The sequence below is a fragment of the Lithobates pipiens genome, unplaced genomic scaffold (genome assembly GCF_037356315.1).
Source record: "Lithobates pipiens isolate NorthernLeopardFrog02 unplaced genomic scaffold, aLitPip1_a1.2 Scaffold_22, whole genome shotgun sequence".
NCBI classification, from domain to species: Eukaryota; Metazoa; Chordata; class Amphibia; order Anura; family Ranidae; genus Lithobates; species Lithobates pipiens.
Genome location: NW_027507784.1, coordinates 57,461,277 through 57,488,920, shown reverse-complemented (window position 1 = coordinate 57,488,920; position 27,644 = coordinate 57,461,277). Strand labels below are relative to the sequence as shown.

Here is a 27,644-nt window from a genome sequence, read left to right as displayed (position 1 = left end):
GAACATTGTGCTAGGAGGAGACCCGCTCACCCTACACACACGTACACTGTGCAGTAAGGAGACGCCCTCACCCTAATCCCACCTCAATACACTGCTAGGAGAGCACCCACCCCACCCTACCCTACACACATCTGTACACTGTGCTGTAAGGAGACACCCTCACCCTAATATCGCCTCAATACACTGTGCTAGGAGAGCACCCCCTCACCCTACACACACATCTGTACACTGTGCTAGGACACCCCTTCGCCATAATCCCACTTTAGTGTACTGTGCTAGAACACCCCCTCACCTCATCTGTACACTGCTAGAAGATCCACTTTCCCCCTACACACACTCCTGTACACTGTGCTAGAAGACCCCCCCCCCCACCTGCTTGAAAGGTGACCCCTTACCCTACCACGCACACCTCACCACACTGTGGTAGAAGAACACCCCCTTGCCATAATCCCCTCAGACGCCTCTGTATACTGTGCTAGCTGGAGACCCCTTGCCCTAAACACACCTCAGTACACTGTTTTGGAAAGAGACCCCTCATCCTTCATGAACAGTCTAATGCTCTGTGCTGGAAGGAAAACCCCACTCACCCTACATAGGCCTCAGGCCCTGTGCTCGAAGGAGATCCCTGACCTTACACACCTGAGTACACTGTGCTGGAAGGAGACCCCTTACACTAAGCTTAACTCTGTATTCTGTTAACAGGAGACCCCTCACTCTACACATACAACCTAATATGTTGTGCTGGAAGGAGACCTTACTCTAATTGCATCTCAGTACACTGTGCTGGGAGACCAAACACCATACATACACCTCAGTATACTGTGCTGGAAGGAGACCCCCCTGACCTTACACATCTGAGTACACTGTGCTGGAAGAAGTCCACTTACTAGACTCTATTCTTATGTTAACAGGCGACCCTTCGCCCTTCACATACACCCTAATATGTTGTGCTGGAAGGAGACCTCCTCACAGTAATCACATCTCAGTACACTGTGCTAGGAGACCCCTCGCCCTACACAAACACCCTAATACACTGTGCTAAGAGACAGTTTCTTAACCTACATACACTTTAGTACACTGCTTGACGGACGTTCCCTAACCCTAATCCACTGTGCTTGAAAGAGATCCCCCTCACGCTAATCTCATTTCAGTGCATTTTACTAGACCACTCTAGACACACCTTTGTATGCTGTGCTAGGAGACCCCCTCACCCTAAACATGTCTTAAAGGAGACCCCTAACCATACAAAACACTTCACTGCACTGTGCTAGGAGACCTCCTCACCCATCTGTACATTGTGTTAGGAGACAAGATATACCTTGAAGGAGACCCCTTACCCTACACACACCTCACTGTGCTAGGAGGCAATCCCCTCACCCTACACACACATCTGTACACTGTGTTTAAAAAAAGGACCCCTCATCATACATGCACACCCTAAAATGCTGTGCTGGAAAGAAGGCCCCCCTAACACTACACAAACCTCACTATTCTGTGCTGGAAGGAGAACCCCATATCCTATGTGTGCCTTAGGATACTGTGCTTGAAGAGCCTCCCCTGACACACCACAGCACACTGTGCTGGAAGGAGACCCCCCCCCCCCCCCCCCCATACACACCTCTGTCTACTCTGCTGGGCAATGAGTGTTTGAAGGAGACCTGTCATTCTACACAGTTTAATACGCTGTGCTTGAAGGAGACCACTTCACCTTAATCCCAAATCAGTACACTTTGCTAAGAGACCCCTCACACTACACACCGCTGTATATTGTGGTAGAAGAAGATCCCTCATCCTACATGTACATTGTGCTTGAAGGTGACCCCTCTGATCCCACACACACTGTGTTAGGAGGAGAGTCTCTCACCCTACACCCATCCAGTACACTGTACTGGGCCCTGAGTGTTTGAAGTTGGTTTGTCACCCTACACACTCAATACGCTGAGCTACGCATCTCTGTGATGAGTATGCAGTGTAGTAGGATTGGGGGGGGGGGGGGGGTTACTCTACATCCAGCATTATACTCTATAGTCCATGCAGTATGCTGACTGTATGAAGGCATCCCCCTCTACCCATCACATATACCTCAGCCTGCTGTGCTACACAACACTGCTGGGCACCTATTATAATAGGGTTCACCTACCCCAGTACATGGCACTGTCCCTTCTGCTTGCTATGGTGCAGTGCACTGACCTTATAGTATGGTAGACCCCCACAAAGTCTAGTACAATACAGGGCACTATACTACAATGAGTTGTCCCAATCCCCGGTGACACAGCCACACTGAGGAGCCCGCCATTGCACACTACTTCACACTGCTGTCTTTGTGATGTGCTGGAAATGTATGAATGTTTACACAGCCCTGTGCGTGTTCCTACAGATGTACAGTACAAAGAAACTAATCCCACCACACACAACATCACACCATCCTACACTGTGTTGGAAATTTGAGTTCCCTCATGCCCATATACTCCAGTCTGCAGACATCTGTACAGAGTATATAGATCAGTTACAGATCAGTCCCTTAGCCCCGTACACACACCACTGTACTCCTTATTTCACCCCTATGGCAGGATACACTTCCTCTGGCAGACTTGTCACAACTGGTCATCTTCCAGCTGAAGACTAAAATGCCAGCAGAGTCTGGAGCAGTATATAGTGAGATGTAGTTCCTCCCCAGTTGGACAGGTAGAGGTTACCCATTGCTGCATTGTATACATGACTGGCTGACAGAGCCACCACCTTACGAATACATTGTCCTTGTACCTTTCTGGGGCACAGTGCTTGTACCTGCTAACGTGATCACTCAATTGAGTTGTATAATTAGTATGTCCTGTGTTAGCATGACTGTATGATATTGCCTAGCTGCTTCTTGTAATGGTACTACCTGACAAACGCATCTCGTGTGCCTACTTTCTGTACTATCCTCTAATGTCACAATCTGTGTGCATGGACACCAAGATAAAGTTCAGCCTTCACCAGAAGTTCTATCCGTTATCTGTGTGGTTCTGCTTACAATCACATTTTCCAATTTTTCCAAAACAAGACGCCAAGTTGGTTCCCAGACTACAACATAATGCACAGGGGGCACAATATGACTGAGTGCCTCTTCTGTAATGCTTGCATGGTTCCATATACACCTTTCTTGCACCAGACTAGTGTAAAACGAGTTGAAAATGATACCTGCTGGCTAGTGCATCATCCTGGAGAATTCTAAAGGGTGTTCATACTTGGCGGTGTATCTAGTGGGCATGTGTATTTGTGTGCAGTAAGTGTTGCTGGTGCATTTTATATGTAGGTGAGCAGGTTCACATCCTTCCATTTCCAACCTGACCTGACCCACCGTCCACCCTGCAGAGACTTTGAGGACAGACATACTTGAAGGATATTCTTGTAAAACACACTTGTTAGCAGGCATACTCGATGTGTTTATATGGCATGCATGGCGCTAGCTAGAGGATACTTTCTGGAGTATGAACTAGCAGTCTTCCATTGATTGCACTAAATCCCAGGATGGATGTATCTGTTATACAATCATAGTTGAAGAGCATCAGTATACTGTACATAGATGCCCTGAAACTGAAATATATATATATATATATATTTTTTTTTTTTAAATAAAAAATTTCTGTTCTATACGTTTGGTGAATACTTTGTTTTTCTAAGTTTAGAAATGATACACTTGTAATGCATAAAAGTGATACTTGATTTGTAGCTTCTTGCTTACCTTTTTTGAATGTATCATGTTTGTAAAAAGTATCTTCTTCAATGTGGCGGATATAGTTCCACTACTATAGAAGGAAAGATGTGTGTTGTGTTTGAACTCCTTGTTTTGACCACTGTGCTGGATTGCTGTTTGATGGGCCTGGTGGAATGCCAGATCGGCTGAGAATGGGTTACTCGTCTTACATTCACAGTATATTAACTTTTAGTAGTAGCTCCTTCTGCAGCAAAGCTAGCCTTTGCCAAGCCTCATCCCAAAGCTTGCACGCTGTAGCTTGCAGCTACTCAGCTAGCCAGTCCTCATGATGAAGGTCACAACTGAATACTGCACAATATGCTAGCCATGATGATTTCTTAGGCTGCGTGTCCCAATGAGATCTGACAGCTCTCTGCTGCCTGTGATTAGGTTTGAGAGTTCTGCATTGACCCCATGCCCTTCATTTGCTCCTCGTTCTTCCCTTGATTAGAGGGGCTTGTGTAAGATTCAGTGATGGTTGAACACCGAGCCCTATACAAGTGCAGCAGTGTGATTTTTTTTTTTTTTTTTTTTTTTTTTTTGCCTTGCAGACAGGAAGGGTGCTGCTCCCAGCTGATGACTAGGCAGGTGTGTATGTTTCTATATTGAAGACAGGAATGCTAAGAATGAATTGCAAGATTCAGTTGCAACAGATTGCACATAGCAGACCTTCACATCATGCTGTGCCTGTTTTATAGTGAGCTTACATGTGATGCAGGATTACAGCAGCAGAAGGTTAACCCCAGCTAACATAGAGCATCTTATGTGTTTTTCTCATTTCCTTCTCCCCATTTCAACCCCCCCCTTTGAAATTTCTCTTATCTTTGTGAAGGTCACATTCTCCTCCTGGTTTTGAAAGAGTTAATGAAGAGTGTTGTGCATTTTTTATTTTTATTTTTTACTTGCATGTCACTTCTACTATGTTAAATTGCCGTCTGGTTCATTTTTTACTGAGCGTAAATGTGCCAGCCCTTCACATTGCTAATATTTCACAGTTCATTTTGCATCATTGTGAATACTGTACATCAGCTGTTCCTTATGCAGCCTGAGTGCCACTGTGGAAGCACCTGTAGACACTGCTGATGTGCTGGAGGCTTCTGAGATTGTAGGGAGAATGCTGTGATGAGTGTTATGAGGTTCTGGTATATACTGTAGTCATTGTTGCTGTCATCTTAGATGTAACTCTGTTGCTGGTCATATGTGGGATTTTTTGTGCAGTTCTGTGAGTTAAGCAATGCAAATGATAACTGAAGCATCCAAGGTACAAAATTACTGCCTGCCAGGGTTTGAAATTAAAAAATATATCAACACGTGTATTTTACTGGTGGCAGGTGTCTTGGTAATCTGCTAGATTAGGTAACCCTTATGAATCGAAAATCCAAAATGACAAAAAAAATATATGGTAGTATATTATGACCAGGGCTGCTTATAAGGCGGTACAGCCAGCCCTCTTGTACTGGGCTCACACCCCATCAGTTCAAAGGGGGGCCCAGGCACCTGCTGACCAGGCGGTACAGCTGTGCTGTCTTATTGCAGACACGGATCCTCTTCTGCCTTCCCTTGCAGTGCTGCCAGCTTCACCTTGTCTTCCTCCCTCCGACTGCACTGCAGGGAGAGTGGTTCTTCCACATCATGCACTGCTTTCATCTGCTGTCTGGGCCCCCCTGAGTGCCCCTCTCCCCCGCAGCACTGCAGGCACAAGGGGATGTTTCAGGATGGAGAGTGGTGGAAGGGGCCAGTTAATATGTAATTGACTGGCCCCTTCCATCCTTGAATGAACACAGTGATCAATCGGTACCAATAACTCTTATGTTCATTCATTGCCGAAGTATAGTAAACTGTTTACTATGCTTCAGTATGGGAATGAGCAGGAAGCCTCAGAGTGCTTCCTATTCATTCAACTGTGCAACTGAGGCTACAGAGAAATGTATGGGACCCCGTGTTTTCTAGCGGCAGCCCTGATTATGACTAGTGGAATTTATATAGTGCTGACAATTTAGGCAGGGCTTTACATATTGTACATTCACTTCAGACCTCAAGGAGCCTGCAATATAAAGTCCTGCTCTCACATATTCTAGCACAAATTGCAGTACAGTAATAATTGGCTTAAAGTGGTTGTGATCATCGGATAATAAATATGAACAAAGCATATCCATCTATAGTGTGTGTTTGTCTCAATTAAGAGCACTAAGGCCTCATGCACACGTTTTTACAGCCACTTTTTTCAGCTTTTTTTGCAGCATAACATGGACAGCCATTTTTAGTCTATGGCTTCATGCCCACCTAGGCGTTTTTGAGCTGTAAAAAAAACCCAGGACCAGTGCGTTCCGTGGCGTGGAGCTAGAGCTTTAAAAACTCGAATCGCGCATAAACGCGTAACATATTTTCTTTGTTTTCTGTGGCATTGTGGGAAATTTGGGAGTGCTATAGCCAAGAGATGTTTCTTTAAAAAACGCTACATAACACTAACGCTAAAAAAAGTGCAAAAACGCCAATGCAAAACACGGTAAAAATCGCGTTTTTAAAGCCGATTATTTTATTTATTTTTTTAAACGTCCCTGTACATAAGAACTAAGTGTCATTTCTGTCTGCTGCTTTGTGCCTCTATCAGCATGAATCACTGCTGACAAATTTCACATTTTCTTGACACCAAGAGAAAAAGTATGATGGGGAGCAGGAGAGGTGGTAGGTCTAAGAAAGATCTGTGGCTAGAGCCCATGGCAGAGAAGTAAAGAGAGGCATATGCTTGGGCAGGCATACACATGTGTATAAGTGTGTGTATATAGAGGCTTCGGCCATGATACAGGAGGAGATGGCAGATGCTGCGGGCATGGTACAGACCCCCCTTCAGGACAACAGTGTGACACATCCTGAGCTCTGAAGGGTTCGTGCTGGGACCTGTAGTCCTTCACTTTTGGGGGGACCACACATCCCCCAAAAAGCTAAGGACTACAAGTTCCACCATGGACCCCTCCTCTTTGTATGGGTCTCTCTGCAGTGCCCAGCTCCCTCGTGACACACATGATGCATCCACGGTGCTCAGTCAGCCTCACCTCATACCACACAAGTGCTCAAGTCCTGGGTTCTTTTTCCCTTCCATTTTGAGCATGCCACCCATTGCGCCTGAGAAGATAGAAGAGGTGGATGGAGCTAAACCATTTTTTGGTGTGGAGCTCTGCTCTGAGCTCTTGTGTAAAATGGGCCGAGAGGTTTAGCTGCATGGCGTCCACGTCTGCCACTGGCGCCGCTGCACTCGGGACTATAGCCTCAATAGTCACCCCCCGGGACTCCACTGATAGGGAGAGAGCTACAGCTTATAGACAGCCTCAGCTTTGTTCCTGTGTGCAACCACTTTAAGTGATCATGTGTGAAGAGAAAAACCCAGTCTGCTAATAATTACACCTGAAATATCATGCAAGTTTAATTAAAGCTCAAAGCAGACTTCCACCCAAAAGTATAGAGGTGGGTGGACCTCCTCTTCAAGTCCATTTCACGTGAAGGGTTTAATTTTATTCCACCTGAAAAACTGACATTCTGTTTGGACCAGTGGGTGTAAACAGACTTGTGTCCGCTTACATCCCCTATCACCGATTCCATCCGGTCCACTAAACAAAAACATTTAAAAATAGTAAAAAAGGAAGGGATCCCTTCTCTATCTGAGTGGAGGACAGTCAGGTGTAAATGGGCAGCAGAATCAATTTGCACATTGCTGCCCATAGAGTGGAGTGGGCTCTGTCTTTGTCCGCTCTACAAAAACTGAGCGTACTCGGACCCGTCATTCTCCCACTCTGCTCTAATCAGCCGCTGATCAAAATAGTCACCTCATGTGAAAGGGGCTTAGGCTTAGTGACAACGTTGTCCATTAGGGTTGAAATTAATCGATTACTATTTTCATAATCGATTAATCAGGCAGCCGATTAGTTGGCCTGCATACAGAATGCATTATTTGTTTACATATCAGGAAATACAGTGCAGCACACATAAAGCTCAGTACACCATCCATACATGTCAGTAAGTGCCGGAGAACGTGTGAATGTGTGAGGAGCAATGCCTCATGGAACATTTAGTCCTGGGCATGAAGTGAGTGGTTCTAAAGGCAGAAGTTTTCTTTAACTTGCTATTGGGGCACTCTATACTATACTTAAAACGGAGTACCACTCAAAAGTGAAACTGATTCCCCCCCCCCCCCCCCTCCTCCGGTGCTACAATTGGCACCTTTCGGGGGGAGGGGGGGTGCAGATACCTGTTTAATACAGGTATCTGCGCCCACTTCCGGGAATAGACTTGTGCCCCCCCCCCCCCGGCTCTCTCCTGGGAAACACATAGGTCCCAGGAGATAGCGGGCACCATTTAGGATGTGCAGCGTGACTCGTGCATGCACCGTAGGGAACCGGGAAGTGAAGCCGTAACGATTCACTTCCTGATTCCGTCACAGCGAATGCCGGCAGCAGCCGAGAGCCGAGGGATCGGCTTCGGCTGCCGACATCACTGGACTCCAGGAAAGGTAAGTGTCCATTTATTCAAAGTCGGCAGCAGCAGTATTTGTAGTTGCTGGCTTTTAAAAAAAAAAAAAAATTTAATTTTTTTTTATTTTTTTTATTTTTTTTTTTTAGTGCACTCCCGCTTTAATACACAGCAAGAAAGCAGTGTGGAAACAGATCAAAAGTAAACTGTATAGATGTGTACCAAGCCCTTATGCTGGCCACACGATCAATTTTCATATGAAAAATCTTTGTACATACGCTGAATGAAAGAATGTTTGAAATTTTCACTTGCTTTTAACATTCTGTTTTAAAATTAATGTAATTTCTGAACGAAAACTACATACACTGTCTTAAAATTCCTTTTGACCAAGCAGTTTTCTATTTCTAAATTTTCCTGTCACTGTGGTTGAAAATGAATGTTGATTTGACCCCACTAATGATTCGAAAATTGAACAATCGTTCTTCAAAAAAAAAAAAAATCTATTTTAAGGAAGACATTGTTTTTGTATGGCCAGCATATATTAGTTCTGTTTGAAAATCTGCAAAACAGTCTAACTTAGATTTTTTTTTTTTTTTTTTAAAGAAAAAAAAAAAGTCTGATCAGCATAAATTGCCTTTCTTTACACTTTACATATTATCTGAATTATACACCACACTCTTTTTTTAAGGTTATTAACCAATTAATCGAACCAATAATCGGCCATCTATTTGATTATGAAAATAATCGTTAGTTGTAGCCCTATTGTCCATGCCCCCATCGCTGCAGTGTATCTGACCGGAAGTGGCATAAGTTATCTGTCAATATCAGGTAGCCCCCCCCCCAAAAAAAGGGGGTAAAATATGACAGTGGAGGTGGGGAGAATGCAAACAAGTGGAATTTACCCTTTTGGGTAAAGTTACGCTTTAAGAATGCTTTTAGTGTTTAGGAAAACACGACTGGATTGCATGTAGCCTTTGAGAAAATATAGGGTTGCCAGTAGCACTTTGGATTTTTTAAGTGCAAACTCTAGAAATGTCATCCTTATTCTGGCTTTAATACCTAGCCTATCACGATGTACCCAGCTATGAAGACCGTTTATAAATGACTGCTTTTTGTAGGGCAGTGACTCTAAAGGTAATCAAGATGTGGTCTGGGCTTTGGAGAACTGAAGGAGCAAATAAAAGTCAGAAGGAACATCTTCTCTGGCCAGAGTTCAGCTTTAGGTATTCTGTAGTTAGTTTTAGGTTATATGTGTGTCACGAGGTTGTTTCTTGTTGCCCCTTTTCACTCAAACCCTTCCATACGTATCAGTGTTATTGCTTTCTTGGCTTTGGAGATGCCAAAACATGTTCCAAGAGCAGTGGAACATGCACAGGGTAGAAATGCATAAAGGAGGACCTTAAGGAACAGTCAGAAATTCACAGCCTGGGGTTGCTGTTGATGGTAGCGAAGATGTGTGCAGTACCAAAAATAAAACTTTCTCCCTAGTTTGCTGGCTCACAAGCTCATTCATGACTTTTTAGCATGTGTTTAATTTTATAGAAACATTATAGAATCCAAGCATTGCATATATGTTGGGCTTAAAAGAATCTTATGATGGCTAATGTCAATCTTTTACATTTTTTTTTTTTTTCTTCTTCTATATTCAGCTTTTCTTGATGGCACCACTAGCAAAAAAGGTCTGTTTGAATGCAGATGGAAATTCTTTCACCTGGTGGAAGATTTCAGTGATACATACTCCAGTCACTCTGGAACATTAATTATTGCTCACTCATGCCTAAATGCTACCCAGCTCTTGCTAGAGGCACTCTGTTCCATTACACTGCGGTTTAATATGATGGTCAGATGATGATTTTACCAAGTTTGTGGAATGATTTTACCCTTGTGTCTTTGATAAACTTAGACCCCATTCACACTATTAGATTTTCTGCAGATTTTTGTCTTTAGACTTACCAAAACCATATAATATGAGGTCAAACCTTAAAGTGGTTGTAAACCCTCCACTTTCACTTTTGATCATTGTAATCTGTATAGAACAGGCAGCTGATTTCACTTAATCTTTCCGTTTTCTCATAATCCGTCCTGCAAGCAATAGTGACATCAGCAGCACTTGCACATTCCATATCTTCTTTAACTTCACGTTCTGTGTGCCATTTCACTATTCTCTGCACTCCGGGTCCTTGCTGTCATTAAGAACGGCACAGAGGAAAACTGGGGATGCTGTGCTCTCCTTCCTCTTTTTCCTGGTTATACCATTGACTGTACAAGACCTCACACAGCGGGAGTGAACCAGAGCAGTACAGAGACATTCAGACTAAGCAGCTGTTATATTGTTTAGACACGATTGCGCATGCGTAAGATTTAAACAGGAAAACAAAGTAAGGGCGAAAATGACGTCCAGAAAAGATTTGTCAATTGGTAGTAATAATGGCATGGCCAATACCCAGAAGAAAATACCTTTTTAGCATTTTTAAAATTTATTTTACAACCTCGTTTTTGTCTCCTTTAAATGTATAAGGCTTACCAATAAAATGTAGGATCATTATACTTAAAAAAAATAAATAAAATAAAAACGTAACAAGCAGGGCCCTCTGATCCCTCCTGTATTGTAACTGTGCTGTTTGCCCCATGTTGAAAAGTGCTGCGCAAACTGTTGGCGCTATATAAATCCTGTATTATAATAATAAAACGTACAGGGTTTACTTCCTTTTTAGGAGCTTCAATTTGTATGCAATCAGGCAGGCCCTTGCACTACATGGTTTTGGTAAATCTGAAGACAAAAATCTGCAGAGTAGTGTGTATGGGGCCTTAAAGTGGAACTTTAGTCAGAAAATTAAGTCCTGATACATCACTTCAGGCTGTCCCTTTTGCTGGCATAGCTATGTAAAACATTACAAATGTCTATACTTTTTTAAAATCCAGTAATACACTGCCTCACCCCACTCTGCACATGCTCAGTTGCTGTCTTTTTCGGCACTGTACTGATCTGGAGACAGCCTAAAGGTTTACTGCTGCTCGGCAGGGTGGATTCAATTTAAATCCTCTTTTAAAGAGCAACTGTCATCTCTTTCCCTCAGTGGCTCCTCCTCTGACCCTCTGACTCATCAAATTTCCCATTCACTATAATGGGAATGCTGGTGATGGGGCAGTGACAAAACAAGGTGAGGGACGTTGTGGCAGCAGGTAAGTGGATGCCCAGTAACAGGCGCTGCCATGATGCATCTGAAATGATAGGTGCTCTTTAACCACTTTCAGACCGGACCATTTTGCTGGTCAATGACCAGAGGTCTTTTTACAATTTGCCACTGCGCTGCTTTAACTGGTAATTGCGCGGTCATGCAATGTTGTACCCAAACAAAATTTGCGTCCTTTTTTTCCCACAAATAGAGCTTTCTTTTAAAGGTATTTGACTGACTCTGATTTTTATTTTTTGCGATATAAACGTAAAAAGACCGCAAATTTTGAAAAAAAAATGATATTTTCTACTTTTTGTTATTAGAAAAATCCAATAAACTCAATTTTAGTCATACATTTAGGCCAAAATGTATTCAGCCACATGTCTTTGGTAAAAAAAAGTCAATAACTGTATATTTATTGGTTTGCGCAAAAGTTGTCACATCTACAAACTAAGGTACGTTTTCTGGAATTTACGCAGCTTTTAGTTTGACTGCCTATCTCATTTCTTGAGGTGCTAAAATGGCAGGGCAGTACAAAACCCCCCCCCCAAATGACCCCATTTTGGAAAGTAGACACCCTAAGGAAATTGATAAGTGGCATGTTGAGCCCATTGAATATTTTATTTTTTTGCCTCAAGCGATTGAATAATGACAAAAAATTTTTTTCTTTTTTTTTACAAAGTTGTCACTAAATTATATATTGCTCACACATGCCATGGTTATATGTGGAATTGTACCCCAAAATACATTCTGCTGCTTCTCCTGAGTACGGGGATACCACATGTGGTCGACTTTTTGGAAGCCTAGCCGCGTACGGGGCCCCGAAAACCAAGCACCGCCTTCAGGCTTTCTAAGGGCGTAAATTTTTGATTTCACTCCTCACTACCTATCACAGTTTTGAAGGTCATAAAATGCCAAGATGGCACAAAACCCCCCAAATGACCCCATTTTAGAAAGTAGACACCCCAAGCTATTTGCTGAGAGGCATGTTGAGTCAATGGAATATTTTATATTTTGCCACAAGTTGCGGGAATATTGCAAACTTTTTTCTTTTTTTTTTTTTTTCACAAAGTTGTCACTAAATGATATATTGCTCACACATGCCATGGGCATATGTGAAATTACACCCCAAAATAAATTCTGCTGCTTCTCCTGAGTACGGGGATACCACATGTGTAGGACTTTTTGGAAGCCTAGCCGCGTACCGGGCCCCGAAAACCAAGCACCGCCTTCAGGCTTTCTAAGGGTGTAAATTTTTGAATTCACTCCTCACTACCTATCGCAGTTTTGAAGGCCATAAAATGCCAAGATGGCACAACCCCCCCCCCCCCCCCCCCAATGACCCCATTTTGGAAAGTAGACACCCCTAAATTTAGGGGTACACTAGTGAGACTCACAGGTAAAAAAGCACCTAGGCTGTCAGCGACTGTATCAAAACGCTCCAAAAAAAACTGTTAGCGATCGCAGGGATCAGGCCTGACTCTGCGAACGCTGCAGTTATGTGTGTTGCGTTTTGTAAGTGACAGTGATCGATCAATACTGCACTTGGGTGGGCTGGGCTGGGCTTGGCGGAGGGGCTAAACGCAGGTGCTAGCAGGTATCTGGGCTGATCCCGCTAACAATGCGTTTTGGGAAACCTAAACTGCTGGCGACGCTAATATAGATCTGATCAGATACTATATTACTAAGGGAGGTGTATGCTTTGCGCGTGGGTGTTAGCGGTACTGACACTAACCTGACGCTGCCTGGGGCGACGCAGACCCTATCTGACCCTCAAACTTGTATCACCCGCCGGGTGATCAGGGGGTTAAACCTTTATTAGGTAATAAATGGCGGGTGCCCTGAAACTATAAAAAAATAACTAACCAACCAGCGTCACCTGTAACAGTTATATGGTGATCACTGGTGAAAGGGTTAACTAGGGGGCAATCAGGGGGCTTTATGCGGTAGTATATGGGGGTCCCTGGCGCTATAAAAAGCTGCGGCGAACCTAACTACCTACCTGCCTAACTAGCGTCACCTGTGACACTAATACAGCGATCAGAAAAACGATCGCTTATTAGGCTGGGTTCACACTGGAGCGAGGCGGGAACGCCACAAATCCGCGGCGGGTTCCCGCATCACACTGCCCTATGCGAACTGCTGGGAGTGTCAGTGAAATGTTAATGACACCCCCAGATCAGTTCGCATATCGCAGAGCGATCTGCAAACTTGGACAGGAATCGGATCGCATGGTGTGATCCGATTCTGCTGCGGACCAAAAAAGGGTCCCGTGCGAGTTTGCGGCGGGTGCGATGCAAATTCAGCCATACTATCTGTATGGCTGAACTCACATCGCACAGACAGATCGGATGTGATTTGCACTGCAGTGCGGTGTGAATCACATCCGTTCTCATAAACCGCTGCAATGTGAACCCAGCCTTAGTGACACTGGCGACGGGGGGTGATCACGGGGTTAAACCTTTATTGGGGGGGTTAGGGGGGTACCCTAGAGCTAAAGGGGGCTAACCCTAACTGCCCTAACAGTTATTACAGTCACAAATGACACCAATGCAATAATAAAAAAATGCAATTGGTGTCACTGTGACGGGGGGTGAAGAGGGGGTGAGAGTGTGCCTGGCATGTTCTACTGTGTAGTGTAGTGTTGGTGCAACTCACCGATCCTCTCTCCTCGGTGCCGGAACGAAAAATACTGACACGGAGGAGAGATTACATGACTTCCTCTGCCTGTGTTTACATTACAGAAGAGGAAGTGATGTCATGCTGCACTTCCATTCGTCAGGAGCGATCACGAGGGGGTGGCCATGAATGAATGGCCGCCCCCTCATCCCGGATCGCTCCTGAACGGATTCCGACCGCCGCTGGCACCGGGGGGAGCCCGATCGGGCCCCCCACCCGCGGGAAGGCAGGGACGTACAGGTACGCCCATATGCCTGCCCGTGCCATTCTGTCGACGTACATCGTCGTGCGGCGGTCGGCAACTGGTTAAATGTAAGGACTTAAAGCGGGATTCCACCCTAAAGTGGAACCTCTGCTGATCGGATCCCTCCCCCCCTCCGGTGTCACAATTGACACCTTTCAGGGGGGAGGGGGGTGGTGATGCCTGTCAAAGACAGGTATTTACACCCACTTCGGGGCATAGACTCCCGTGGGAGTCTACGCCATTTCCTGCCCTGCCGCGCTGTCTGCTGGGACACACACGGGTCCCAGTGACAGCGTGGAGATTTCCTATTGCGCGACTCGCGCATGCGCAGTAGGGAACCGGGAAGTGAAGCCGATTCGCTTCACTTCCTGATTCCCTCACCTAGAATGGTGGCGGCAGCAGCCGAGAGCCGAGCGATCGATCGGCCTCGGCTGCCGGCATCGCTGGAACCCGGGACAGTTGAGTGTCCATTTATTAAAAGTCAGCAGCTGTAGTATTTATAGCTGCTGGCTTTTAATATTTTTTTTTTTTTTGGTGGAATCCCTCTTTAATTCTTGCTGGTAGTTAGAATCTTTAATAATTGCAAACAAAATGGTTTCCTATTTAGAATAATAAGCTGTCAGGACTCAGGTTAGTAAAACGGGGATATCGGAACCGATTAAATCATACAGTTTGTAGTGTACATTAATGTATCTTAAGTATCTTATCTGTAGATTTTTTACTCTGGGAGCATTTTATTAAAATTTTGATTTAAAAAATAAATAAATAAAAAATCTGTTTTTTTTTTTTTTTTTGTTTTTTTTTTTAAGTTTCTTTGATTTTTATCCACCCTGCTGCTTGGGCTCTAGTGCCTCAGCAAAAGGACAGCCTCCAACAAGAAGAAAGGGGAACAATTTTGGAGGCAATCTACAGCACACACTCATTTTGGTGGAATAATTACCAAGACCGTTCATTTTTTATTTATTTTTTCTCAAGTTATTTATGACAAAAATGCAGCTGTGAATGTTTCTTATACTTGTTAAAGTGGTTGTAAACCCTGTACAACCACTTTTACCTACGGGTAAGCCTATATTAAGGCTTACCTGTAGGTGCTTGAAATATCTCCTAAACCTTCACTGTTTAGGAGATATTTACTAAAAAGACGAGCGCCAATGTCAACCAGGGTTTTCTTCCTCTTTAAATTATCATGTCAGTATAGCACATATTTTCAGTGTAGTGACTAAAAGCATGTACAAAAGGAAATATGGGACAGGGATCAGTGGATTTTACAGTTTTTTTTTTTTTTTTTTTTTTTTTTTTTTTTTTATTAAAGCATCCTCGGAATCCTTTTGGACCCACAGTCATCCTGCTCATCCCTTCTATTCAGTTGTAAGCTAGACTAGCAATACAAACAAGTTTTAAGAGTATTCCCACGTTAACCCTCTTGCATCTTATGGAACTTTCTACCACAAAGTCTCTCTCTCGTTCAATGTCCACCTTTTTAGGTGATCCCTGTAAACTAATTTCTTCAGGAAAGCCTCTCCTGTGCCCAACTAAATGCCAAACTGTTTTACTTTCTCGATCAACTCATCCCCTCTGTTATTACATTTTGTGTCACTTACCCCTCCCTTCTTAGATTGTAAGCACTCATGAGCAGGGCTTGCCTAACCCTCTTGTCTTAACTTTTTTTTGTAACTGTATGATCTCTATTGCTGAATATGTTTTTACTGTTTTCAGTCAAATAATTACAGTCTAAACAAGTATAAGGTACAGGAGGATGAAGCAAGCTTGATCCATACATATCTATAAATGCCAAAAAGGTGGCATTAATATATGGAAGAACCAGACTATAGATGTCTGGTGTATATATAAGTTGAGCCATCCAAAAATATTATCAATAAAAAAAAAAGAGGAATGGGGTACAGGGATGACATACTAACAGTCTCATGAAACCATAAAGAAGTTAGTATTCCTTGTCAAAATATTTTTATTGTGGAGTTCAGAAAAGACAATACATTGTACAAGTAACCTATTATAGAAATAATATATTCATGTAAAAGAAGCTCACTTACACTAATATACAAAGAGAAGAGAAAAGAAAAAAAAAATTTCGTAGTATATTCTAAAGCAGGGATCTGCAATTAGTGGACCTCCCAGCTGCTGCAAAACTACAAGTCCCATCATGCCTCTGCCTTTGGGTGTCATGTTCGTGGCTGTCAGAGTCTTGCTATGCCTCATGGGATTTGTAGTTCTGCAACAGCTGGAGGTCCGCTAATTGCATATCCCTGTTCTAAAGGAAAATAATGTCAAGTCCAAAGAAGTCAGTATTCCAATGTGAGAATGCATATGGTGAAATATTTGGACCAAAAGGTAGTAAAAAAATTTAAAGAGCGATAGGAAAAAATTTAAGTGTGGTCCGGGTCAGACCCAACACCATCCAGAAACTAAATGGAATTTGATTACAAGAGAGGTAAATTAGTTTTGAGCGAATGTAGGAAAATTCAAATCCATTTGGGTGAAGAAATGGGATGGTGGAAGGAAGGCCCCCCCATCTGGTCTATTGCATACAGAATCTGCATTTCAGGGCATCCAATGAAGAGTATGATGAGACCCATATAGCCCAAAGAGAAACTTATCTACAGTGTCTGGGTCATCCACAGTATATTTTTTGTTTATGCTAAATCAATACTGTATGCAAATTTTGTTAGCACAAATGAAGGTTGTTTGAACTGGAGGAGTCCTTGATGATCCCACTAGAGCCCCAAAGGACAGCAAGAAAAATTTAAATATTGGTTATATTTTCAAACTTGTTTTCCCGGGATCTATGAAACAAGCTGAATTGTTTTAAAATGTGCATTCTTTTCTTTGACAAAACATCCTTTGTACTGCCACATTTTATATATGGATTGTATCAGGAACTGTCTGGTTCTGTTAAATTGCTGGGTGTGTCAATTACCATTTAAATAATTGACCAAGGAGGAGTGCACAATCCTTGAAAGATTTACACATTTCTTTTCTGGCTTCTTATCTTTTTACAAAGTGCCTTACAGAGTGTATAGACATTCTGAAGGAGAGAAGTACAGTTCAGTGAATGTACATTAGCTAAATATTCTATCCCCTATTTTTTCTTGTATTCAGAGCCACATGACCCCATGACTTCACAAAACACAAATCCACAACAAAGGATTTTATTAGCATGAATAACTTTGGGCACTTTGGTTAGATTTTGATGGCTAGAGTGAAAAGTATTATAGTCTGAGAGCTGTAATTACATGGGGGAGTTGTGTTCAATTTCCAATTGTCAGAAGTCTACAGCAGTGATTTGTGATGTGACGCAATGAATTTCACAAACCTTCATACCACTGAACTCTATTACAGTAACTGATAACGGCAGGCTGCTGCAATCATTCAACGTTTATCCATGACTGGTCGCAGCATTGTATCATGCACTTTATGATTCTAAGGCTTTCCATACATTATACAATGTTCTTGTAGATTTACCAAAACCATATAATATGAGGTCCAACCTAAAGACTTTAAATCTGTATGCAATCAGCCAGGTCCTTGTACTACATAAATGAAGGTAAATCCCAAGGGAATTGAACAAGAAAATGTGTATAATGTATGGCCAACATGCTCCAGACAGGATGCAGATAAACTGGGCATCGTGTAAGTGTGTGTACAGTGTGTGTCAGGAGCTAACTTAGTACATGCAATGTAGTAAATTGTTTAGAGAAACCAATTTCCTATTTGGAGGCAGTGATTGTATTGGTTATTTTTGTTTGAAACCCACAGAGGCACCATGATATATGTTACGAGTTCCCCTATTATGCAAATATTTCCATTTGTCAAGTTTCAATTAGACTTGAAGCCTCCCACACATTTATATTGGGGCGAAGCTAAGCTTTTTGGCCTTGGTGGCCAATAAAGAGCTGTTTAATGGGAAGGACATGAGCTCAATCACAGGAGTGGGTTGTGTTTGTAAAGGGACCTGAACTCTGAAAGCTGCGTGCAGAAAAGACAGGCCAAAGGACCAGTCACCATTATTGCCTGTGGTCTTCCTGCAGCTTATGTTTCCCAATTTGACTTGCCATGCCTTGTTCAGCATTGTGTCCCAGGGTAGAGTAATATGTTTTGCTTCCTAATGTCAGAGCTGCTTCCCCATTGACAGTACAACAAGCAATAGATGCCTTACTGATTACTTTGGGCAACAATAGCAATTGATATCACAGAGCCTTATTTATGTGAAAATTGTGACAGTTTTTATGGTTCACCATAGGTTACACTGTGTTGAGGTCAGGTGTGGATTTAAAGAGAAACCTGTCCTGAGTGAAATATTTAGGTTGCTGACCTTCAGTTTTTCCTGGAGCTTTTATTTCCCAAATCATTTTCCAGGACAGCTACTGGGGAGATGTTCTGTCAGATACATGCAGTGTATATATAGTACATAGAGCTGCACAATTGTCAAGAATCGTTATCGCGATCTTGACTAAAGTGTTTCACAATTCTTCTTTCTATGCAAAGAATTCTCTCTGATCTTCTTCTGAAGCCACAGCCTTCAAAAGAAAAGAGAAAAACTGGTCTGCCAAGAATCAAAACATTATTTCAGTTGAACTTCAGTATAAACATTGTAACAATTTGTCAATGGAATAGACTGTGTGTAAGTGAAAAAAGTTTAACAACTTAAACCTAAACCATTTGCTGACATTTGTTGGTTTCAAGTTAAAATAGTTTTTTTGCTAGAAAATTACTTGGAACCCCCAAACATTATATATATATATATATATATATATATATTTTTTTTTGTAGACACACTAGAGAATAAAATATATGTGCAGCAGTCTTTCAAATGCAATTTCTTTTAAGAAAAAAATTACTTTACTGTTTTTTTTTTGTTTGTTTGTTTTTTTTTCATTAAAGTTTAGCCCCTTTTTTTATTGTATAATATGAAAGATTTTACGTCGTGAGAATCATGATCTTTTTATTCTAAGCAAAAAAATTGTGATTCTCATTTTGGCCAGAATTGTGCTGGCTTTGGCCTAAAAATTCAGTACATTTTGACTTGATTTATGAAAACTGGCTTGCTTGATTTTGTTGTGGGAGTTTAAGCCAGAATTAACTTTACAACCAGTCTTCTACACTAACCATGCCGGAAAGATGTATTTTACATCCAAAAAGTAATAGTTACTTTCAACCTAAATTGTGAAGTTAACTTTTGACTTGAGCCTAGCACTACCTGCACCTCGGGTGGAATTTATACTAGCACAGTGGTTCTAGCAATATCAAAACAATTACACCAAAAACGTCAAGCAGAGAAGTTTGGCATCTACTAACAATTCATGCAAAACGTGCTGAATTTTCCATGCCAAGGCCAAATCATCCATGAATGTAAGGCCCCTTTCACATGGACGGCTGTTCTGCTGCAGTTTAGCATGTTTATTTTTTCTGTGAAATTCAAGACTCCAGGCACAGCGATCAGCTGCATTTGTACAGTGCAATTACCTGCGTTTATGTGCGTTTATGTGCAGTTGCGTTCAGCTGCAGTTATCTAATACAATCGTTCCCATAGCAACCTTTTTTTTTTTTTTTTGGTCCCTTGAATCTCTTCTCACGCTGCTATTCGCAGTTGACACAAAAGTCTGCGATTACCTGACATGACTGCGGTTATATGTATATAGCTGCGCTACATCGCACCTGGACGCATTCAATTCTATTTTTTCTATTCGCACCGAACCGCATGTAACAAAATCGCAGATAAACGCTGTGTGTGAATGGGGCCATAGGAAAGCATTGTGTGCTTTTAGCTGCAGTAGAAAACGAGAAAATTCGCACCTAAAAGCACCATTCTTTACGTCTTAAAGCTGGCTTTACACATGACAGACTGATTGTGTGATCTCCTTCAAAACTACCAACAACAATATAGTAGAAATGTCTTGCTGATAAAGTACAGGCTGGTTTTTGGTAAATTTTAAATGGGATTTTACAATTGCAATGTGTGCGGCTAGCTTTAAGGTGTTATGAATACCTAAATGTTTAAATTATTACAGCAGCTGACACTTGCCTTTACCTTGTCTGCTACTTCAACTTTAAAATCTTGTATGTCTTAATTGAGGAAGTCCATAGATCAGTGCTGCAGTATTCCTGTTTAAGGCTGGGTTCACACTATCTTCGCATGCGGCTCACAGAAGGTGATGGGTTGCCATGCGGGAACCTATGGCGCAATCTCTGTGCACTCTCAGCTAGGACTACTACGTTTTGGGAGGTGGGACAGCTGTTGGAGAGGGAATGGCTAATAAGATATCAAAAGCTTGTTCACACCAGACCAGATGCGGCGCTGGAATGAGTGCAAAATTTCAGGTTTTCCAGCACTGCATAAATTCTTTAGGCATTTTACCATTCCATTTAGATATACCAACTGCTGATGCACCGATACCAAATTGCCAATGTGGTGTGATTTATTTAAAAAAAAAAAAATTAGCATTTTGGCTAGAGTAAGGGTGGGCTATAACCTTCACTTCCTATTCCATAGCCAGAACAGGAATCAAGAAGAAATCCCTGTAAATGAATGGATATCCTTAGAGCCTTCCCAGGACACCAGAACTAGTATCCCCACTGGAAGATTTCCCCTCTTACTTTTCTGGGGGCAGCCAAAAAAAAAAATGTATGTGTGTGTATGTATATATGTGTGTGTATGTATATATGTGTGTGTATGTATATATGTGTGTGTGTGTATGTGTATATATATGTATGTGTGTGTATATATCAGGGCTCGACAAACCCCGGGCGCCAGATCGCATTGGCGACTAGAATTTGTGATCTGGCGCCTGGGGCAGCACAGCGGGGGTATCCTGTCTCCTTCCACCCCCCCCTGGCGTGATCGTGTCGGGCCGCGCCGCCGCCGGCCGGTAATTGAGGCCGCGGCTTTGAGGCCTTCTGTGGTCCTATGTTTAGTTCTGTAATCTGGCGCCATCTAGTGGTGGCTGTTGGTATGACAGCCAGCGATGCTAATGAAACTTTCACTGCCCACCCATCTCACCTTTACTTAGAATAATAAAAAAAAAAAAATGTGTGTGTGTGTGTGTGTGTGTGTGTGTGTGTATATGTATATGTGTGTGTTTAGGAGTTCTAACAACCTAGAGAATAAAATGGTGGTCGTTGCAATACTGTCTGTCACACCGTATTTGTGCAGCGGACTTACAAGCGCATTTTCGGGGAAAAAGTCTTATTTTTTTAATTAAATATAACAGTCAAGTTGGCCCAATTTTTTTATATTGTGAAAAATAATGTTACACCGAATAAATTGATACCCAACATGTCACGCTTCAAAATTGCGTCCGCTCATGGAATGGCGACAAACTTTTAGCCTTTAAAATCTCCATAGGCGACGTTTAAAAAATTCTACAGGTTGCACGTTTTGGGTTACAGAGGAGGTCTAGGGCTAGAATTATTGCTCTCGCTCTACCGAACGCAGCGATACCTCATGTGTGGTTTGAACACCGCTTTCCTATGCGGGCGCTACTCACGTATGCGTTCGCTTCTGCACGCAAGCTTGGCAGGACAGGGCGCATTTAAAACATTTTTTTTTTTCTTATTTTAACTTTTTATTTTTTCACGGTGCTTTTAAAAAAAAAAAAAATTGTCACTTTTATTCCTATTACAAGGAATGTAAAAATCCCTTGTAATTGAAAAAAACAGGACAGGTCCTCTTAAATATATGAGATCTGGGGTCAGAGAGACCTCAGATCTCAAATTTACACTAAAATGCAATAAAAAAAAAAAAAAAAAAAAAAATTGTCATTTGAAAAAAAAAAAATAAAAAAAAAAATGTCCCTCTAAGAGCTATGGGCAATGACATGGAGACAGGTGGGGGGGCCGCGCTATCCTCCCCTCACTCGTCTCCATGTCAGGCCAGGGACAGGTCTGGATTGCCGTTACCGACCTGGCTCCTAACTTTTTTAGCTGGCTCCTAGATTCCAAGCAAATTTGTCAACCCCTGGTATATATATATATATATATATATATATATATATATATATATATATATATATATATATATATATATATATATATATATATAATTATACATTTTTTACATTTTTTTTTTTTTTTTTTTTGTCTGCCCCCAGAAAAGTAAGAGGGAAAATCTTCCAGTGGGGATACTAGTTCTGGAGCCCTGGGAAGGCTCTAAGGATATCCATTCATTTACAGGGATTTCTTCTTGATTCCTGTTCTGGCTATGGAATAGGAAGTGAAGGTTATAGCCCACCCTTACTCTAGCCAAAATTAGTTTTTTTTTTTTTTTTTTTTTTAAATAACCTGTAGTTCTACTCTAAGGAAATTGTATATCAGACTGTAATCTCCTGTGCAGCAGGCTAAAGGGGTGAAGGGCAGTGCTTTGAGCCAGCCAGGTGTAGTGTAGACCTTCCTAGAACAATCAATTCCCTATCAACAATCTCTATGCATTCACTAGGTAGGGGCCAGGCTGTATCTCCTAACTGCAATAGTAGGAAGTGAGGCCACAAACCTAACTCCTCTGGCTGGCTGGGCTGTGTTAACTTTAGGATTGGATATATAGAAATTATCTGTCGGGTTATAGGTCTGTATTTAGCGTTTTGTCTGGAGTTCAGATTTATACTTGGCATGTGTTTAAACTTGCTGACAATTCTTTGGAAGTTTCAGAGCGCATGGAATAGTTTCCGTGCTCTCCATGAAGTACTGTGTTCAAAGTTACTATCCTGATATGTGGAGTATGCTGTATTTCCACTCCCATTAATATATCTCATGATGTCACATTGTGGCTGTCTGGTGTTGGCAGTATACATAAAAAATACTGTTTGAACTTGCCTGTGATAATATAATAATTCTACACTATAATCTGTTCACTGAGGGTTTTTGTGGATGCCAGCCTTAAATTGCAGGTTTTAGGGGGGTCATTTCTAAAACTGACATGAACAAGAAGAAAATACAGGCAGCTTCTGCCCATCCAGCTGTGTCTTCTAAAGCACATTTCAACTTTTTTTTTGGTCATGGTTTTGTATGGTGATGATTTAGCAAATATTTTTTCAAATTTGCTTCTGTTGCAGTTGTGCTTTTTTTATTTATTTTTTCTCTTGTGGGAAGAGTGAGCAGGTCTCAGTAAACATCCAGTTTGCCTTTCATAATTTTTTTTTTTTTTTGTAGTGCTGGTACTCCTAATGAGTACACGCTATGTCTGTAAATTTAGTTTTTGCCCAAAACTATAGTTACGTTTTGGGGTTAATTGTTCTAAACTATGCTTTGGCATCAGTTTGGCTGGCCTGTATTAAGGTTCTGCCTGGTCATAGGTGGGGTTTGCACCTGTGAGAGGCCTTAGAACGCAGTCTGGTTGGATGCATTGGGTACCAATCGGTGCAAGTTTGTCTCTCTGTGTATTCCGGAAGAGGGTACTTAAGGTGCTGAAGTCACATGGTTCTGAGTTTTGGTCCAGACGTTGTTTGCGGACTATGTGGTCCTGGTCCTCCTGACCAGCCCCCAGGGGCCCTTATGGCCTGGGGTGGGGAACTGGCTAGTTCGAGGAGCAGTAACTGGAAGGAGGATTCTAAGGTGTTCCGGTGCCGTCTTGGGTTTGGAAAGGCCCAGTAACTCTACATGCAACCAGGGGAGGACTCTTCAGTAAGAGGGCCACGCATGAGCCTGGCTGCTCGGTAAGAGCCTGGAAGCTGAGCTGCCATGGACATTGATTGAATCCACATTTCTTGCGGTATCGCCGGACCGGCTGCAAGATTCTGGTACAGTAAGAAAAGTTCCTACCTCTATCCTTCTGGTTACAACTAAGTTTTTCAACCAAGTCTGTGTGAGAGACTTTGCAAAGCTAGAATTACTTGTTGGCTGCTAGATCCAAAGTCAAGGATTTATCCAACAGTTAAACAATCCAGCTGCGAGTGGCTATTCCCTGGATTATGTACAGAGAGAGACGTTTTTTTTTTTTTTTTTTTGTCAACAGTTCCAAGTAGAGGTCGGCTGATATTTGCCATTTTTTAATTAATCGGCATCGGCAGATTGAGCTGATAAAAAGGCTGATTTAGAACTACAGCGCGACTTGGAAATGTCTTCTGTAATAGTCTTCATAGAAGGGACTTGTTTCCTCTCTGGGCAGTCTGCCAAGAAAAGAGCAAAAAGATACAATGTTTACACTTGAATGAACTCAACTCAGTTTGTAGAGTTCTCAGCTTAACCATTTAAAGATTAATCTTTTCTGACACTTGTTGCTTACAAGTAAAAGTCCTGTATTTTCTGCCAGAAATTCACTTAGACCCCATATTCTTTTAGCGGAGATCCTAGGGAATAAAATAGCAGCTGTTGCAATATTTTGTCACACGGCATTTGTGCAGAGGTCTTTCAAATGCAATTTTTTGGGGGGGAAAATGCACTAAATGATTAAAAAAAAAAAAAAAAAAAAAAACTAAAACAGTAAAGTTAGCCCATTTTTTTTTCCCCTCCAAAAGTTTTGACTACCTGTTTTTATTTTATAGGCTACTTTCACGCTGGAGCGGGCAGGCGTTGATGGTAAAATGCTGCTAGTCTTAGAAGCGCTTTACCATAATTTTAGCGGTGCTATTCGGCTGCTAGTGGGGCACATATAACCCAGCTAGCGGCCAAAGAAGAGGTTAAATGCGCCCATGAAGCACCACTGCCAAATCGCATTGCATGTGCTTCGGCAGTGGTGCCCATTAATATCAATGGGCAGGAGTGGTGGAGGAGCGGTATACACCACTCCAAATGTGCTGCTTGTAGGGCTTCTTTTTTTTTTTTTTTTTAACATCTTGCCAGCGCATCGCCTCCGTGTGAAAGCACTCTGTCTTTCACACAGACTGCAGGGGAGCCATTTTTCAGGCACTTTACAGGCGCTATTTTTAGCCCAAAAGCGCCTGAAAAAACACCCCAGTGGGAAAGGTGTCTGTTAGGTTTTATGAGATGAAGGGGGATAAAATAAAAAAAATCGGCCTAACATATCGGCCCAAAAAAATCTGCATCATATATCGGCCATCGGCCGCCATGATTTCTAAATATCGGCATCCGCCAGAGAAAAACCCATATCGGTCGACCTCTAGTTCCAAGCACCTGAGCTAAACTTTATCTTGATACCCTCTGTTCCCAACTTAGAGACTGAGTTTTTTTTCACCTGTTTTATGCAAAATAAAAATCCTAACAAGGAATTCAAGTGTCGGTCTCTACAATTATTAGTCATCAACCCTGGGAACCCCTAGACAAGGACGAGTTACGAGCTGGTGGAGGTAATCGGTAAGCCCAGAAAAATCCAGCCGCTCCTTTGTGGGGTAAGTGCTACATTTTTATTGTAACTTTTGGTGCAAATAACGTAGTCCAGATCACTTTTTATTTTTTTGACACTTCTGCCATTTTGGGAACTAAACCTCATACATTGTGTGGCAGGAGAGCACCCGAGTCTGACCTGCAAGGGTGCACTCACCCTGGGACCAGTGTAACTGAATTAGGCCTAAGGCCCGGCCATACACAGTTCGAATCTGAAATGGCCGAGATTCAAACCGTTAATGGACAGGCTGACTGTACCAAGAGGATCGATCAACTTTGATACAACCAGCCTGCCAGATTCTCTCACAATTATCCGCTAGCGATAATCATGGTCTTCTCACGGTGGGGGCTTCCCCCACCCTGCGTAGGAGAAGACCATGATTATCACTAGCAGCTATAGCAGAAGACCATGGCCCAGCAGGAGGCATTCTTGCATGAACACTGTCTGTGTTGATGGGGGAAGTAAGCAGATTTCATTCCTGCAATCTATGGTTGCAGGAAAGAAATTTGCTCTGTGTGGCTGGCATAATTTCGATTTCTCAAGGTGTCTTCCAGGACAGCCCATAAAACCACGGACTCCTCTGCTGTCATGGAAGACTCAAAAAAAGTTACCAGTATCGATGGATGAATCTGTTAGATGCACAGCTTAAAGCAGTATTGAACCTAAAACCAAAAATGTAATATGACAGCTTACCAATCATAAGGTGTGTGTGTGTGTGTTTTTTTTTTTTGTTTTTTTTTTTTTGTTTTCAGGCTTTTTATTCCTCTGTTGATCTGGCCAGTAACACTGTGCCTGTATTGGAGTGCCTACACTCTGGATGAAGGAGTAACAGATACTTTTAGGAGAGCAGCACTATCAGTCTGTGGGGAGTGTTAGATATACTAGTAGACTTGGATACTAACAAATTGAAGCCAAGCTCCGGCTCACACTGCACTTATACAAGCAATTACAGCAACAATTGTGTTCCTTTTTGGGATAGATTTTAAATGCATAACTAAAATCTGACCATTTGAAGTACCCCTGTCAGTGGCAAATGGTTTGTTTAAACACCCTAAATCAAGGGTAGGCAACCCTAAAGAGTTGGAGATCTACCTGAACAACATGGAGGAAGTTAAAGATCATCGGGCATAGTGTTGCCCAGTGTCGCTCCTTCACAGCTGATTTAAACCTCTAATTTACATACTACTGTGTTGCAATTGCATTCATTGCACAGCAAATCATGGGTTTAAATCAGGCGGTGAGGAGGATATATATATCGCCTGTCAAACACACTCTGATCTCTTTTAAGGGGAGGAGAAGTGCCGGAAAATGAGTCCTTAGTGCTTGTTAATGTGTAAAGTTTGGGGGGGGGGGGGGGGTGTTAAAACCATGCAGTTGAGTTGCAGTTTTACTCCCCCCCCCCCCCCAATCCCTACCACTTTTAGTTGCTGAGGCAGCAGCCAAAGGAGTATACATACTGCAGCAGGAATCCCCCTGTTGCTTTTAGTGGAGCTTCCACGTACAAATCGTGACCCATTCAAGTAAATGGGGCCACTCTGCAAGTGCCCCACAACTGCATGCTTCTGCGGGGTCCAAGGTGTAAAGCAGGTAGTAAAAGAGCTGCACAACGCTGCCTGCTTTTTAACCCCTTGTTTGCTATACTGCAAAAGGTTGCAGGGCACTAGAAGAGCAGCCTCATTAACTTGATAGGTCATGCTTGGCAGGAGCTACCACCCACCAACCATGACCGGGTGTATAACTCCTGCTGCAGCATTTGTACACCCCTAAGAACTGCAGCTAAAGGGGGTGTGGTTGGGGCAGGGGTCATAAAAACAAGCCTTAATTATGGGGTTTTGCCACCCCCCAAACTACAAATGTAAATTAACCCTTACTGTTCTGAGCCCCCCTATAAGGCTGCTTTCACACTGATGTGCTGTGGTTTACCTGCACCACAGTGCATCTGTGACCTTCCTGGGTTTGCTGCGCTTTGCAATAGAGAGATCTATCTAGCTATGCTTCCTGCAGGTATTGAGCACTTGCTAAGAGCACACCAAAACGCCCGCATTCAGAAAGTGC

At 42.5% G+C, this 27,644-nt stretch overlaps 1 protein-coding gene across 8 annotated transcripts in view; it reads left to right on the top strand.

Annotated features, from left to right (window-relative positions):
• Positions 1-27,644, top strand: part of PKP4 (plakophilin 4) — a 474,949-nt gene that overhangs the window by 1,481 nt on the left and 445,824 nt on the right. Inside the window, exon 1 of one of the 8 annotated variants that reach the window (XM_077447643.1) lies at positions 4,306-4,324. The exons of the other annotated variants lie outside the window; for them this stretch is intronic. The gene's annotated coding sequence lies outside the window, so the exon portion shown is untranslated. Of the gene's footprint in view, positions 1-4,305; positions 4,325-27,644 lie in introns of those variants that run through there. 8 annotated transcript variants of the gene reach the window in all.